This window comes from Rhineura floridana, chromosome 8, assembly GCF_030035675.1.
Source record: "Rhineura floridana isolate rRhiFlo1 chromosome 8, rRhiFlo1.hap2, whole genome shotgun sequence".
Lineage (NCBI taxonomy): Eukaryota > Metazoa > Chordata > Lepidosauria > Squamata > Rhineuridae > Rhineura > Rhineura floridana.
The window spans coordinates 98,737,330-98,753,836 of record NC_084487.1 but is presented as its reverse complement, the minus strand read 5'-3'; positions in this window follow the sequence as shown (position 1 = coordinate 98,753,836).

Here is a 16,507-nt window from a genome sequence, read left to right as displayed (position 1 = left end):
AGAAGGGTGCTGTGTGTTCTACAGAACAAAGTCGGCTTATTTGCATGTGCATATTATCTTATACAAGAGGCAGGGTGTGAAGGTGAGAAGAATGAGGGAATTGGACCTAACCTGAGCAATCTAAACTACTTGCCGTTTTCCCCACACTCCCATTGGGTTCCAAGTATGCCTGTTTTAAGGATTCTGGATGAGTCCAGCTGTTCCTGTTTGACATTCCTAAAGCCAGTTCTCTTCCTGAGAATATGATGATGCATTATCTGCTCAGTTCATCAGTTCACATTGAAGTTTCTCTAGGTGATTATGTACCTGTATATCCACATCCTATATACCAGGATGGGGAACCTGTGGCTGTCCTGATGTTGTTGGACTATAACACCCACCATCCCCCTCACCATTGGCCATGATGGATGAGTCTGATGGGAGCTGGAGTCCAACAACATCCAAAGGGCCGCAGGTTCTCACCCCTGCTATATACTAATCACAAATTCATTCTCTGAATGTGGATCCTTAGGTAGCCAAACCAGCACTAACAGTGCACAAGAAGGAGATATTGGGAGGTTCAGGGGGAACTCCAAGGTTTGCAGAAGTACAAAGAACCTTTAGGGGGGAAACTCTAAAGGGAGGGTGACCTCTAAAACAGCCAATGAAGACTGAGTATGCTCAATGACCATGCAATGCTGATTGACCAGGGTTTTTTGGGGGGGATACAGTGGGGAGGGGAATGGAAAGGGTATCCTGTGAAAGATCATGGCTAACTGGATGGAATCCTGAACAGGATGACTCCACACTACAACGTTTTGTTGCAGCTCCTATTCGGACACAATAAAGATTTGTAAAGTATGTGCACACCAGATCTAAAACTCACATACAAGAGAGAATTTCATCACTGAGACTTTCTTTCCCATAAGGGTGCTACAATGAAGTTCTACAATGAAATCCGTTGGCTACAGGATCCCCCACCTCCTTTTGGTGTAACTATTTTTAAAAGTAATATTAGGATGTGAACCTGGCAAATGGGCTAGTTCCAGAGGAAGAAAGGACGGAGGTTGCAGTCTAAAATTCACCTAATTATCAAGAACCCTCAGAAAGTGGTCTGTTTGCTCTTTTTCATTGTTAAAAGTTCAAATTTGAGAAAGAAATGCTAATCTCTCCCCAGGCCTCTGGTTCTTAGACAGGGCCAGTCCTATCATTAGGCAGAGTGAGGCAATGGCTTCAGGTGGCAAATGCTGGAGTGTTGGTAGCAATTGCTGCCCACTAGCTACTGGGCCAAGTTCAAGGTTCTGGTTTTGGTGTACAAAACCCTATGCAACTTGGGACAAGGCAACCTAAAAGATCATCTTACCCCTTATATACCCAGTCGAACACTGTGCTATGCAGGTGAGGGCCTCTTGCAGATACAAGGAGGTCTGCTCCGTACAACATAGGAAACAGACCTTTAGTGTTGTGGCATCAACACTTTGGAATTCCCTCCCCTTAAATATTAGACAGGCTTAATAGGGTTGCCAGGTTCAGGGCCTGAGACTGATCCTGTATCTTTAGGAGAAGAGAAGGTCAGCCAAGTGCAGGTGTTCTTACAACACTGTAATGGGAAAAACCACAAGGTGGAATTCTCCCTTCCCCCTGCACAACTTTTAAAGATACAGAAGACCTCTGGGAGGTCGGGCCTGGCAACCAAGAGATCTTCTGTATCTTTAAAAGTTGTGCAGAGGGAAAGGAGAATTCCACCTTGTGGTTTTTCCCATTACAGGGTGTCAAGAACACCTGCACTTGACTGACTTTCTCTTCTCCTAAAGATACAGGATCAGTCTCAGTCCCTGAACCTGGCAACCCTAGACAGGCACCATCTCTGTTATCTTTCCGGTGCCTACCGAAGACCTTCCTCTTTCAACACGCCTTTTAAATAGAGACCTTATCCCAGTCTGTGTCTGTGTTGGAACTGCTTTTTACGATGTTTTTTAAGCTGTTGTTTGTTAAAATATGTTTTTAAATATTTTTTGTTTTAATATGGTTTAAAGTCTTTTGCTTTTAAGATGTTTTAGAGTGTTTTTGCTTGCTGCCCTGGGCTCCTTCTGGGTGGAAGTGTGAGATTTAAATTAATTAATTAATTGTGAGAACAGCAGCGGCCATTTCCTTATGTTGGCAGATGGAGCTGCATGTGCCACACAGCCTGCTCTGCACTCCTTGCACTACCCTGCTGCCCTCAGGAATGGTGGACAGCACTGTCCCTTTGCCTGTGTCGAAGTAGGGGTCAGCCTCTAGTCTAGTTAGCTTCTATATTGTGAAATGGAAGGGGATGCCATCTTTTCCTTTGCCTCAGGCAGCAAAATATTTGGGGCCAGACCTGTTCTCAGAAACAAAGTAGACCTTGAAAGAGCAGATGGGGTGACTCATTCTAAGCCAAACAGTGCTTTGCATAAATTAAGGAAATAACTTTCCAGTGACACAGTGAACTAATACCCTTGCCCATTTCCGTATGGAAAAAGACTCTGAAAGCTGAATGCCAGCTGCCCTTTTGAAGATATATTCAAGCACTTGATTTTTTGTATGATGCCACCTATTGTATTTCATTCAGCAATATGTGTACATAAAGCCCTCAAGAATAATTCTAGTAATAGCAATGGAACATGAGTAAACTTAGAGGGCAAAAGAACAGGCATCTGTTGCCAAGGATGAACGGGGGCCTGTACCTTTTGGGTTTTCTCCCCCTTCACTTCCTTCTGCCAGAAACAAAAGTGTCACATAAATGGCACAAGAGAGAAAATTTAAGCAAATTGTATGCTGAAGTTTTAAGAACATTGGAAGCTGCCTTATACTGAGTTAGACCATTAGTCCATCTAGCTTAGTATTGTCTACACTGACTGGCAGCAGCTCAGATAGTCCTACCTAGCAATGCCTAGGATTGAACCTGGAGCCTTCTGCATACAAAGCATGTGCTCTACCTCCACGCTATGGACTTTCCTTGATTTTGTTTATCCTGAAAGACTTGTGAGGCCATCAGGGGTATGATGCAACACTGACTTAGGCCCTGGTACAACCATGATGTTACAGGTGCAGACAGTATAAGCAGGGAGGGTAACCTCGCAAAGTGCACTAATCAGCTCCTCACCACCTTTGTTTTCTTTGCCTCTCCCACTGGGCCCAATCCTACACCACCTCCAAGAATTACAGGACAAGGGGTGAAGAAGCTACTACTTATCTTTGCCCTTCTCACTGCTCACTTACTTGGAGAGGGTAGGTGAACAGGCAGCAGTTGCAAGGAGGATGTGCAGCAGGCCCAGGGGGTGTCAGTGATCAATAATAAAGCCCCTACTAGAATGTGGGTCTTGATGCCAACTCCTTTCCCTTTCCCCTTTCCTGTGAAACTGGCAGACCATGGCTCGGTCTCCCTGGGTTTAGAAATTACAGCCTTCCTACACATAGCTGGGGTGGGGGCAGTGGTGCAGCAGAAAGGGAGCACAGGAGAGAGCTGCTTCAGGACGTTTTTCAGAGCAGAACCAGTGATATCCTCTAATGGAGTACCAGTAACGGATAGGGGTGTGCAACAAGATTCATACAAATCTTGAGTACCAAGGTGAGGCACGGAATGGTATCTCAGAGGGATGTGTAAGTCTCCAAGGTGAAGTAAGATGATGAAAAGGATGGACAGCAGTCAAAGCAGAGACCCCTGAAGCACTCTATGGCCTTGGTGATCCAGACATCAGAAAAAATGCTGCAGAAAACACAAGGGCTGAGGGGAGTAGGGGAAGGAGCAGCTCCACAAAGCCAAAACTTGCATCTCTAGCTTAAGAAGCACTCCAGAATCAAAGAGGGAGGGTTTAACTTGTAATCTAAGGGAATGATTTCACCAGCACTCTCCAGAATCAGAAGGGAGGAGCTTTACAAGAAACATTTGTCTTCTATAAAGGAAGATCCCAGGATAAAGAGGGGAGAGGGTTGTAAAAAAGCTCCTTTGTGACCAACAGGTCAGCCTTGTCAGTGCCTAACACAAAAGCTTCCTAAATCAATTTTGCTGGTTTCTTGCCCAGATGCACCTCTCTCACGTCTGCAATTATCAGACTGATTGCCCACAAAACACTAAGAAGGGTTAAGTAATTCCTATTTCACCCACACGAAAAGTCTACCCTTATGGAAAAACCATTGGAGCTATCATTCTGAAATTCAGCAGGCTTCATCCTCTCAGCAAGGGCAACCATGCCTGCTGCAAAACTCATCCAGTTCAGCGGAAAAAAAAACAGGTTAGAGGCATATCCTTTAAAAGATAACACATCTTAAAAAGGCCCTGGATTTATTTGCCTGTAATTTGGGAGGATTTATCCACTCTGAAGACGCTGCCATGCCTGCAAATGCCATCCACTTCTATCAAAAGGGGGGCAAGTCACAGCAGTTTTTATATTTCCCAAATAATGAATTGAGGGGGGGGGACAAGGCAGACTTGAACGGACCTGAGTTCAATCAGGTGGGCCACAAGGTGTTTTGGGATGCAGCATGCTGATTTACAAAGTGCCGAATCCAAATCTGAACTGAATCTTGTGGTCAGTGCACACCCCTATTGGATACTTTTTTCATTTTCTTTGATTAGCATCCTACTTCACATGAGTAGTTCAGATGGCAACACTTCTTTGCAAGATTGCTTGCATTTCCATTTGAAAGCTAAAGGCTACATATTATGGAGCAGGGTCTGTGAGTGGTATGGCCTGGAGAGGGGCCATGTGGCTTGGGGAGAATCCCCAGAGCTGGAGAGAAAGATCTGGAAGGCTGCATTTAGCCCCTGGGCCTGTGGGTTGCTACTGCTGCTCTAACAGGTCAACTGTCTTCCTTTACTCCTCTCTCTTTAATCGGCAGAATCGGAAGAAAACATCATCAGGGCATTCTGCTCTTCCTTTGCATCATTTAAAAGTTCATTTATTGTGAACTGTGTCCTGGCGAGCCCTTCAGCTCTGTTACAAATTATAAACAAAAACCAAGCAGCATTCTTTGTCTTGACCACCACCACCCCATGTAACGTAGGAAAAGAGGATGACAGAAGTAAGCAGGCTGTGGTTAAGACTGCTGCCACCACTAATAAACATTTAATGTAATGGTGCTTCTGGACTTCATTAACTGTTCAGGATGTGTACAGGCATGCCCTCAGGCTATTGATGCAACAATGGGCAGTAAACATGCAGGTTAGATCATCCACTGACTCAGTAAAACTGTTCAATATTGCCTCAGGGCCAAACTAAACCCTATGTTAAATGTGTGGCTTTCACTTGCATCTTTTTTTAAGAAAGAAAGAAAGAAAGAAAGAAAGAAAGAAAGAAAGAAAGAAAGAAAGAAAGAAAGAAAGAAAGAAAGAAAGAAAGAAAGAAAGAAAGAAAGAAAGAAAGAAAGAAAGAAAGAAAGAAAGAAAGACGGGGAGTCAGTCAGGATCAGGACCAGGGCCGGTTCTAAAGGGTGGCCAGGTGGGGCACTGGCCCAAGGGCCCCTGGAGCTACAGGGGCCCCCCACTCACCTTCCATGATCCACGGCAGCAGCTGAGGATCACAGGGCAGGAGCTTCTGCATGCCTGCCATTCCCTTGCCCCACCTACCTGTCTCCTGCCTTTTAGCATTGCCCTTAATGAAGATGGCAGCTGAGGTTTCCCTAAGGTGCTGAAGCCCCTGCCTCCATCTTGGTTGATGGCATAGATGTGCACGTGTACCTCGCACACGTGCCATCAACCAAGATGGCGGTAGAGGCTTCATCCCCTTAGGGCCCGGGGAAAGCTGATGCCTAAGAGCCCTGGCATGCCTGAGGCCCGGCATGCCTGAACAGGACCATGGCAGAGTGGAGGGCTAACCCTTGATCCCACATTGTTGTAGCTCCAAGGAAAATCCCTGTGCTGAAGTTGCTGTTTCCCCCAGGAGAGAAGCGCCTACTCATTTATCAGTTTCATTTGTATGACTTCAGTGCTCAGCAACTCTCATCATCTCTGATTCTCTGCTATGCTGGCTGGGGCTCATGGACCTTAACAACGTTTGGAGGGCTACAGGTGCTCCCTCTCTGCCTTACAGACAGACATGTAGGGTTGCTAACTTTTTTGACCACCCTGGTCTCCTCTGCCCCTAACAGCAAGTTGATCTGCTTATCTCCATGCCATTGAAAATGTCTCTATCCATGCCATTGAAAATGCTTATCTTCATGCCATAAAAAGCTTTGCTTGATCATTTCTGCTGTTCAAGCTGTGGCAAACAGCACAAGAGTAAACCAGGGCAAGGGTTGTGCATGTGTGTATATTGGTTTGGGTGAGTTGGCACCCTACTAACTTCGATAAGATCTCTGTGTAAATACACCCCAATACATGCACACACACACACGAACACACCACTAATGCTGCTGGCTTGGGTTGTAATCTAAACCATCTGGAGTAGAATTTCCACAGGTGTGCTTGAGGACACCTGGGAAAACTTTAAACATGAGAGAAACTTAAAAATAAAACATGAAGCAGAACGCATGCTGTGAAGAAAGTGGAGCAAATTAAGTGCAAGAGGGCTTGCTTACAAATTGATTGACAAATTTTCCAGCACATTTCAAACATCTATATTCTTCTTCAGAGGAAACTATCTTGGAGAGCCACTGCCAGTCAGAGCAGGCAATACTAGATTAGGAGGTCAGATGTCCTTAGTATAAAGCAGGTTCATATATTCATAACTACTCGGTAATACAGTAGGACCCCGCTTTGCAGCGCTCCGCTTTGCAGCGTTCCACTGATACAGCGGTTGTCAATTGCAGAAAGGCCCTGCTCCTATGGCGCTTGTTACACTTTTACGGCTTTTTTTGGGCGTCGGGCACCATTTTAGACAATGTTTGTCAATGCGTTCCGCTTTACGGCGGATTTCGCTTTACAGCAGTGGTCCAGAATGGAACCTGCCGTATGAGTGGGGGCCTACTGTAAAGGGATGAGGAAGCTTTTTCAGCCCAATTTTATGAGGGCCATATGCCAGTGACAGGAGAGTTGCCAGGTTCCTGGCCTGAGACTGATCCTGTATCTTTAGGAGAAGAGAAGGTCAGCCAAGTGCAGGTGTTCCTGCAACTCTGTAATGGGAAAAACCACAAGGTGGAATTCTCCCTTCCCCCTCCCCAACTTTTAATGATACAGAAGACCTCTTGGAGGCTGGGCCTGGCAACCAAGAGGTCTTCTGTGTCTTTAGCAGTTGTGGGGGGGGGAGATGGAGAATTCCACCTTGTGGTTTTTCCCATTACACTGTTGCAAGAATACCTGCATTTGGCTGACTTTCTCTTCTCCTAAAGATACAGGATCAGGATCAGGCCAAGAACCTGGCAACCCTAGTGGAGCCAGAGGCAAAAGTGGGCAAAGCAATTAATACAGGGAATCTGGTAGGGAATCTGAGGCCCTCCAGACATTGCTGGACTGCACTTCCCTTTTTGCCTTCATACCTATTATAAATTATTTCCTGAAAAACAATCCCTGGCATCTTGTCTCTCCTTGGGGTTGCCTTCATTCAGCAGAAGCTAGGCCTGTCTTCACCAGCACATCTTTTGTACCCACTGGGATTTTTTTTTTCTCAGTATGTCTTTCATTTACACACTTCTCCAAAATGTGCCCTCTGAAAATACTAAGACCAAATTTCATACAGATGGGAATGACTTCTCTACTGCCAGGCTTCTCATTCTACTCGCTGCCTTTCATCTTTTCTGAGGCACCACATAAACAATCCCCAGCATAATTAACTAATCCCACATGGTTTGAAGCCATTTTGATGTCTGTTAACCACACTCCTTGTTACACATCAGAAATAAGGGATGTTTGGCAGGAATTTGGACTGCCGTAAAAGAAATAAATGACAAACATTTGGTATTTTGTAGAGTTCATGGTATTATTCTCATTTGTAAGTATAAACAATGGCAGTGGTACATAACAAGAACATTTCATAATATCCTTCAGATTTCTACAAAATGTTAGGAATTCTGTAACTGATCACAAACCCAATTTTCCCCTATGGCCGAAGCCAATGAAGGGTTTCCCTCAATTACATCAGTGAAAGAAGGATATACTACACTATTTCTGCAAAAAGTTAAAATAAAATAAATTTTAGAAGGAAACTGGCCCAGTGTTCTTTATAGATCTTTTTCAATTGCACCCACAGTTGTTCGATGCTTCAAAACTACCCTAAGAGAGACATTCTGATAGGAGCAAGGCAATCACAAACAGGTGCAGACCTGTAGAGCTGGAAAAGTTTCAAAACACAGCAACCAAAATGATCAAGGGGTTTGGAGCAACTCCTCCATAAGGAAAGATTACGTTTGCTGTTTAGTTTAGAGTAAGATTCTGCTTGTGGTCTTCCCATAGGCATCTGGTTGGCCACTTTGAAAACAGAATGCTGTTGGATCAGATAGAGCCTCTGGCCTGATCCAGCAGGACTCATCTTATGTTCAGTATACAAGTACAAGTGTCTTTATTACGGTCAACGACCCATCCAAGAGATAAAATAAAATAAAAATTGAATTGTCAATACAGGCAGCTTCTAGTCAATTAATCAGTCATACATTAGGACTAGTAAAATAGTAGTAATAGCAAATGATTAGATGCAATATTGATAGCCAAATGGTATACATTTGCACTGTCTTATATATAAAAACTTAACAAATAAATACAGATGAACAATGAGACTAATAAAATAATAATAATAACAAATAGTTAGGTAGGATATTGATGACCAAGTGATATACGTTTAGACTGACTTATATATAAAAACTTGGCAACTGGAATCAGATGTGAGCTATTCTTACCAGACAGAAGCCTGGATGTCCGGTGCTCTAAGGAGCTATTAGAGTACTTTTGGATATAAGGTAAAATGAGTTGATTCCTTTCCACAGAATAGAATGGGCAGACATAGAGAACATGAGCAAGCGTTTCTATGTGACCTAACCTGCACGGGCATAGACGTTGGTCTAGGGGAATACCCTGAAATCTGCCCTCCAAAAGGGCAGAATCTAAGCAGTTGAAGCGAGCCTTAGAAAAAGCTAGTCGATATTTAGGATTCATAAGGATCTCCAAATAAGGTGCATATTTTGGTAAATTAAAGCTCAAGTTGTGATGTAAGGGAGAGCAGACTTTGGCTGCTGCTTGTAACGTTGATTGTCTATCAGTGTCCTTGAGGCGAGAGATGATAATCTGTTTGGCCTTATTAACATTTTGGGAAGATAGAAATTCTGTTGAAAGGCCTAAGTAAGGGAGCTTATCTATAAAGGATTTCTTCCCGGTGGAAAGGAACATATCTTCCTCTAGGAGCGACAGATAACCCGGTAAAAATGCATAAGCAATTTTGGCCCAAAAATTATAAGCAAGAGACCATGCATGGCACTCGACCGAGCTTAGACCAGCTTCTAATCTCAATACCGCGCTGGGGACGCACTTTGGAATCCCAAAAATTTGGCGTAGAAAGATGGACAAAACTGCTTCAACTGTAGAATTAAAGGCATATATCCATAGCGGAACACCATATAATAATTGGGCTAGCACTTTGGCTCTGAAAACCTCAATGGCTGCTGGTATAAATTGCCCTCCTTTATTATAATAGTAACGTATAATGCCCTTCAGAGTGTTCTGAGCGGTAGCAACTGCCGCACGAATGTGAGGCGCCCAGGAGAGGGAAGAGTGAAAAATCATACCCAAATATTTATAAGATCTAACTTGCTCAATAGAGTGGCCATTAATTTTCCATCTAAAGGTCGAAAAGGTTTTGAGAACACCAATATTTTTGTTTTGTTGAAATTAATTGTTAGTGAATTCTCTGAGCAATAGTTGATGAAGACTCTAATCAAACGTATGAGGCCTACTTTAGAAAAGGAAAGCAGGGCCACATCGTCAGCATAGAGCAGAAGGGGGCATCGACTTCCATGGATTTTGGGAGAATGGAAATCAGGCGCCAAGCAGTTAGGGGCCAGGTCATTGAGAAAAAGGTTGAAAAGGAGGGGAGCCAATACACAACCTTGTCTGACCCCTTTTACCGTGTGGATTGGATTGGTGAGACCTCCACTGCGTCCACAACGTTCAGTATTTATTCCAAAGAGCTGTGTCCTGATCAGCCTCCCAAACTCTTTATTCTTCAACAGTGGCCATGAGGAACAATAGGCACACTGACCTGCTCCCAATCTGCCAAAGCAGTGGCTCCCACTTCTCATCCAGACTGCCAGTGCTCTTGCCTATTTCTCTGCCGGCCATTGGTACCAAGCCATTCTGTTCCCATATGGTAAGTCATATTTTAAAACATATGTAGTGTTAAATAAATATGCCCACTGAAGCATGGCAGAGCCTATGGGAACCTCTCTTTTTTTATACTCCACATGGGTAGATGTTTGCACCTAACAAAATACGGCAATTTTGCTATAACTTTTGCAGCCCCTGGGAGCAGAAGGTAGGCAACAAAGTGACTGCCCTAGGAGTTGGCCTAGCCCAGCTGATAAGTGTAGTTTATTTATTTATACATCTGGTGAGATTTATATACTGCTTAATCAAAAACTATCCCTAAGTGACATTTATTAAAGATTTTTATTAAGTAAGTAGGCCTTCTCTCCAAAATTTCTCCCAGAAACTGCTTGCTGCTGCTTATTCCGAAATCATTATCCCATCCTAATTTTTCCCATTGCAATACTTTGTGCAGAAAAGGGTGCCCAAAATGATCAAGCAGCTGGAACAACTCCCAGATAAGGAATGATTACATGGGGGGGGGATTTGTTTAGAAAATACTTGGGTACATGACAGAGGTGTGGAGAGAAAATGGTAAAGGAGAATTTTTTCTCTCTTTCTCTTAGGGTTACCAGGTGTTCAGTTTTTACCCGGACACTGGTTTTTGGGAGTCCCCTTCAGGTCTCCAGGTGAGTTGTCTTAATCTCCAGACTCTTAGCTTTCATTTTTTTTAAAATTAAGTTTCTAGGTGGTCTGGTTCAAAAGATATAACCCAAAATGTCAGCCCCCCCAACTTCTGTTAGTACTGGCTGCTCTAATCCCTGCCCTTCCAGGTTTCTAGCCAATTAGTGAAGTCAGGGTTATGATTTACAAGATTTGTTGACCTCCAGGCAATAGCTAAACCTCATTTCAAATTCTGAGAACACATTCCTTTTCCTGTTTGTCTCACATCAGGAATTCAGTAAATATATAGCTTTCAGCAGCATAAAGAGTACTTTCTTTGTACAGGATTGGGACTTGCTTCTGAGTAAACATGCATAGGATTGCACTACAACAGATCACAGCAGGATCTTGGTAGGCATAAAAGTGTACGTGCAGGTTTTTTAAATTGCTTGCAAATAGTGGCATATTATACAGTTTATGTTATAGTTTATCAATTAATTTTTGAACAGAAGTTTTAAAAAGAGTACATGCTGCAGTGTTATACTTTTCTAATTAAGGAGTAAAACAAGTTTAAATTTTACTGGACAGGGCAGTTTATTTGTCTTATTCATAACCTGTTTTGAAACCCTTCCCAATATGAAGCTTTTCCAGGAGTAAAGCTGCAATGCTAATTCCTGGGAGCTAACCCCACTGAGGTCAGTAGGACTTACTTTTGAGTAGACATGGTTAGGATTGTGCTGAAAACCACTGGGACTTTTGAGTGAACATAGAAAAGGATTGTGTTGTAAATCTTTCTTTTCCCTCTAATCCTTTTTTTAAAAAATCAGTTTGGCAGGGCTTACTGAGGTGTCACTGCTTTTATTTGGCAGTAAATTAATACTTTTTTTAAGTTCTGCAACGGCCAACTGGTTTGGACAATAAACTATTATATGGGGTGTATGTATTTTTACATCTCAGTGTGTGTGTGTATGGAATATTTCCAACAACCCTGTGAGGTAGGGTTGGAAATCAAGGTAGCTCACAACAAGCAGTAAAGCCATTTAAAATGCAATAGCCATAAAACAAGTACAAAACTGTTGCAAAACAGCTTAAAGTCGCATGATTCTGAATTTTGGACTGGGTGAGTGACGTTCTGAATGGCAATACATTGAATACATTGGGACGTGCTTCTGAGTAAACATGCATAGGACTGCATTAAAAATATCTTTACAAGTTGTGTAGATAATAAACATCTTTGACATTCCTGCTTATATACACATTTTTTCATACTATGTCTTGATATGTATCTGATTTCACATTATGGTTGTAAATTATTATTTACAAAATATTATTTCCTCTACATATTAAGTGTGTCCTTCCTTGGGGTGGTCATGGTCCCACTCTGTTGTTTTCACCCTGAGGGGCAGATTAGGCTGAGAGATGCATAGCCAATGATCACCCAGAAAACTTTGTAGCTTATTTCCATTTTGAAATTTATTTAAAATGATTTATATACAGGCAAAGTTTATGGAGTAATGCACATCCACATAATACATTTAAAGCGCATCCAACTCACATTTCAAGTGGATGACTTCTCCCAAAGAATTCTGGGAAGTGTAGTTTCCCCCTCACAGTTATAGTTCCCACCACCCTTAACAAACTACAGTTCCCAGGACTCTGTGGTGGGATTCATATGCTTCAGTTGTTGAATGTGCTTTAAATGCATGTTGTGGATCTGTCCTAATATGTGTGCATTCATTAGTCAATTGAAAAGAACAATTTTAAAATATACTTTTTAAAACAGGGCTGTAGCTCAGTGATAGGGCACATGCTTTGCATGCAAAGGTCCAAAATTCAATCTCTGGAAGAGGCTATTGCCTGGAATCCTGGAGAGCCAATCCTAGTCCATGTCATCAGTACTGAGCTAGATGGTACCAATTGGCCTGACTCAGTATAAAAGAGGAAAGGGATACAAAGGCCACAATGACTCCAAAAGTTGTGTATTTTATTTACAGCATTATGTACACTTTATTGTAAAAAACCTCAAAAGGGTTTAAAGAAGGAATGAAAACAATAAAATTATTGCCAAAAACAGTTACAGGCATGTATTTAAAAACATTCAAAAAATAAAACCAACAATGAGTTAAAAACAGATAAAAAAACATAATAGCTTCTACATGCTTGGGTAGGCTTGCCTAAACAAAAATGTTTTTAACAGGTGCCAAAAAGAGTACAATGAAGGCATCTACCTAATGTCAATAGGCAGGGAGTTCCAAAGCATAGGTACTGCCACACTAAAGGACTGATTTCTTACAACAACAGCACAAGAAGTATGTGGCACCCATATAATGGAAAACTCACCTCGAACTTGGCCTGGTAGCAAATCAGCAAGCAGTGCAAATTTCAGAGCAGAGGTATTATGTGCTGAAAGGGTCATGTCAGCAATCATGCAGCAGCATTCTGCACTAACTGCAGCCCCGGGGTCAGGCTCTGCTACACAGGGTTTTCTGTGACCTTGGCTGACTAGCTACCAGGATTTTTTATTTTTTATTTTGGTTAGGAACCTTGACTGGTTGTGCAATGCTGAGCTTTATTCTTACTCATAGGAATCTTGTTGTGGTTGGTATGGTATTGCATTTAGGAAATCATCACTGTCTTTTGTTTTTGCATTTCATTTACCTCTGACCTTACTCCCTTACATCCATAGAAGCAACAACAGTGGTTCCATGTGGTCAGCTCAGCCCCCTTAAACCCACTGATGATGCATCTTGTTATTTGCATGATGGTTTGTTTCTTGCGCAATAATGGTACAAGAGAATTCACATACTGGGAAGGGTGGCTTCAATTGCTGTTGTTCCCAATCTACTGCCCATGAAGGTAGACCAAACCATATGTGTTTTCTCTCTGTCAATTATTACTCACTGGAATTGGATTGGCTGTCAAAGTGAGTTTATAGCAGCCCACAGAGTAGGCAAGAAAGAGTAAAGAATCTTCTTAACTCTTACTTGTTTCTCAAACCTCTCTCTGCAGGGAAGGGTCAAGTCTGTAAAGAAGTTTGGAGCAGCCAACCCTGCTTTGACATGGATATTTTTGCAGAGGATCCCTACTCAAGCCTTACCAACAGCGCAATACCAACAATATCTCAGAGCTTGGAAAAGCTACTTTTTTGAACTACAGCTCCCATCAGCCCAGTCCAGTGGCCATGCTGGCTGGGCTGATGGGAGTTGTAGTTTGAAAAAGTAACTTTTCCAAGCTCTGCAATATCTAATCAGAAGTAAGTCCTGTTGAGTTCTATGGGGCTTAGTCCCTTAGTAAGTATGTTTACCATTGCAGCCTTCAGGGGCATTTATCTTTACTCCTGAGTGCTCCCATCTAACACCTCCTCAACACTAGGCTCCCTTCTTCCTACCACGGTCTTCTGGTGACTGGCCTGGCCTGAGGGCACTTTAACCCTTCTTGCCAGAAGCAAGTAGGCTAGATTAAATGTTCCTTACCCAGGGTCTCTAAGCAGATGAGATAGGGTTGCCAGGTTCTTGGCCTGTGACTGATCCTGTATCTTTAGGAGAAGAGAAAGTCAGCCAAGTGCAGGTGTTCTTGCAACTCTGTAATGGGAAAAACCACAAGGTGGAATTCTCCCTTCCCCCTGCACAACTTTTAAAGATACAGAATAATAAATAATATAAATAAATTTTATTTATTAGTCGCCCATCTGTCCGAGTAGACGGACACTCTGGGTGACGTACAACAATGTAATACAACAGTTCAATACAATATAAAATAATACATAATCAGTAAAACACAACATCAATATCAATTCAACTAAAACCATCAGTCATACCATAAAAACTAATCCCCCTCAGAAATCCCATAGGCCTGCCTGAATAGCCAGGTCTTTACGGCTTGGCGAAAACCCATCAGGGAGGGGGCATGACAGAGGCCAAAAGGAAGCGAGTTCCAGAGGGTGGGGGCCACAATCGAGAATGCCCTCTCTCTGGTCCGCACCAGGCTAGCTGTTTTCACCGGTGGGACCGAGAGAAGGTCTTGTGAGGCTGATCTCGTTAGGCGGCATAATTGGTGATACTGGAGGCGGTCCTTCAAATAAACTGGGCCGAAACTGTATAGGGTTTTAAAGGTCAATACCAACACCTTGAATTGGGCCCGGTAAACAACTGGTAACCAGTGTAGATCGATCAACACTGGGGTGGTATGATCCCGACGACGGCTCTGCTTTATCAAGCATGCCGCTGCATTTTGTACCAGCTGCAATTTCTGGACCGTTTTCAAGGGTAACCCCACATAGAGCACATTACAGTAGTCTAAGCGAGAGGAGACCAGGGCATGTATCACTCGTGGGAGCAGGTGTACAGGAAGGTAGGGTCGTAGCCTCTGTATCAGATGTAATTGATACCAAGCTGCTCGGCTCACTGCCGAGACCTGAGCCTCCATGGACAGCTGGGAGTCTAAAATGACCCCTAGGCTACGGACCTGGTCTTTCAGGGGTAATCTCACCCCATTAAGTACCAAGTCTAAATCTCCCAGCCTTCTCTTATCACCCACAAGCAATACCTCGGTCTTGTCGGGGTTTAGCTTCAGCCTGTTCTCTCCCATCCATCCACTTACGGACTCCAAGCATTTGGACAAGGTATTCACAGCCGCCTCTGAGGACTTAAATGAGAGATAGAGCTGAGTGTCATCCGCATATTGGTGACACTGCAGCCGAAAACTCCTGATGATGGCTCCCAGCGGTTTCATATAGATATTGAATAGCATGGGGGAGAGGATAGAACCCTGTGGCACTCCACAATTAAGAGGCCAAGGGTCTGAAACCTCCTCCCCCAATGCTACCCGTTGACACCTGCCGGAGAGATAGGAATGGAACCACCGTAAAACAGTGCCCCCTATTCCCAAACCCTCCAGGCGGTTTAAAAGGATACCGTGGTCGACGGTATCGAAAGCCGCTGAGAGATCGAGGAGGACAAGGAATGTATGTTCTCCCCTATCCAATGCCCTCATATCATCCACCAGAGCAACCAAGGCTGTTTCAGTTCCGTGTCCAGTCCTGAAGCCCGATTGGAAAGGATCTAAATAATCTGCTTCATCCAAGTGTGTCTGTAACTGATTGGCCACCACTCGCTCAATCACCTTGCCCAAGAATGGTAAATTAGAGACTGGACGGAAGTTGTTTAATTCTTGGGGATCCAAGGAGGACTTTTTTAAGATGGGCTTTATTACTGCCTCCTTGAGGGCTGATGGCATTGCACCTTCTTCTAAGGACGCATTTACCACTGCCTTGATCCCTTCGCCCAGTTTCTCTTTGCAACTCATAATGAGCCACGAAGGGCAAGGATCAAGCAAGCAAGTGGTTGGTTTCACAGTAGAGAACACCTTGTCCACTTCCTCAGAGGGAAGAGGCTGAAACCGATCCCGGCAGACCAGAATGCAAGTGGCCGACTCTGGCCCACTATCTGTAGCCACGGCGTACGGAAGCGTGCTCTTCAGGCGTTCGATTTTATCGGCAAAGTGTTTCACAAATGCGTCGCAGGAGGCTTTAGAGTGCTCCATAGGTTCCTGAGCAACTGGACCGACCAGGCTTCGGACCACTTGGAACAACCCCCTGGGACAGCACTCTGCCGACGCAATAGAGGCAGCAAAGAATCGTCTCTTTGCTGCCTTTGTTGCCCGCTGGTAGGCCGCTAT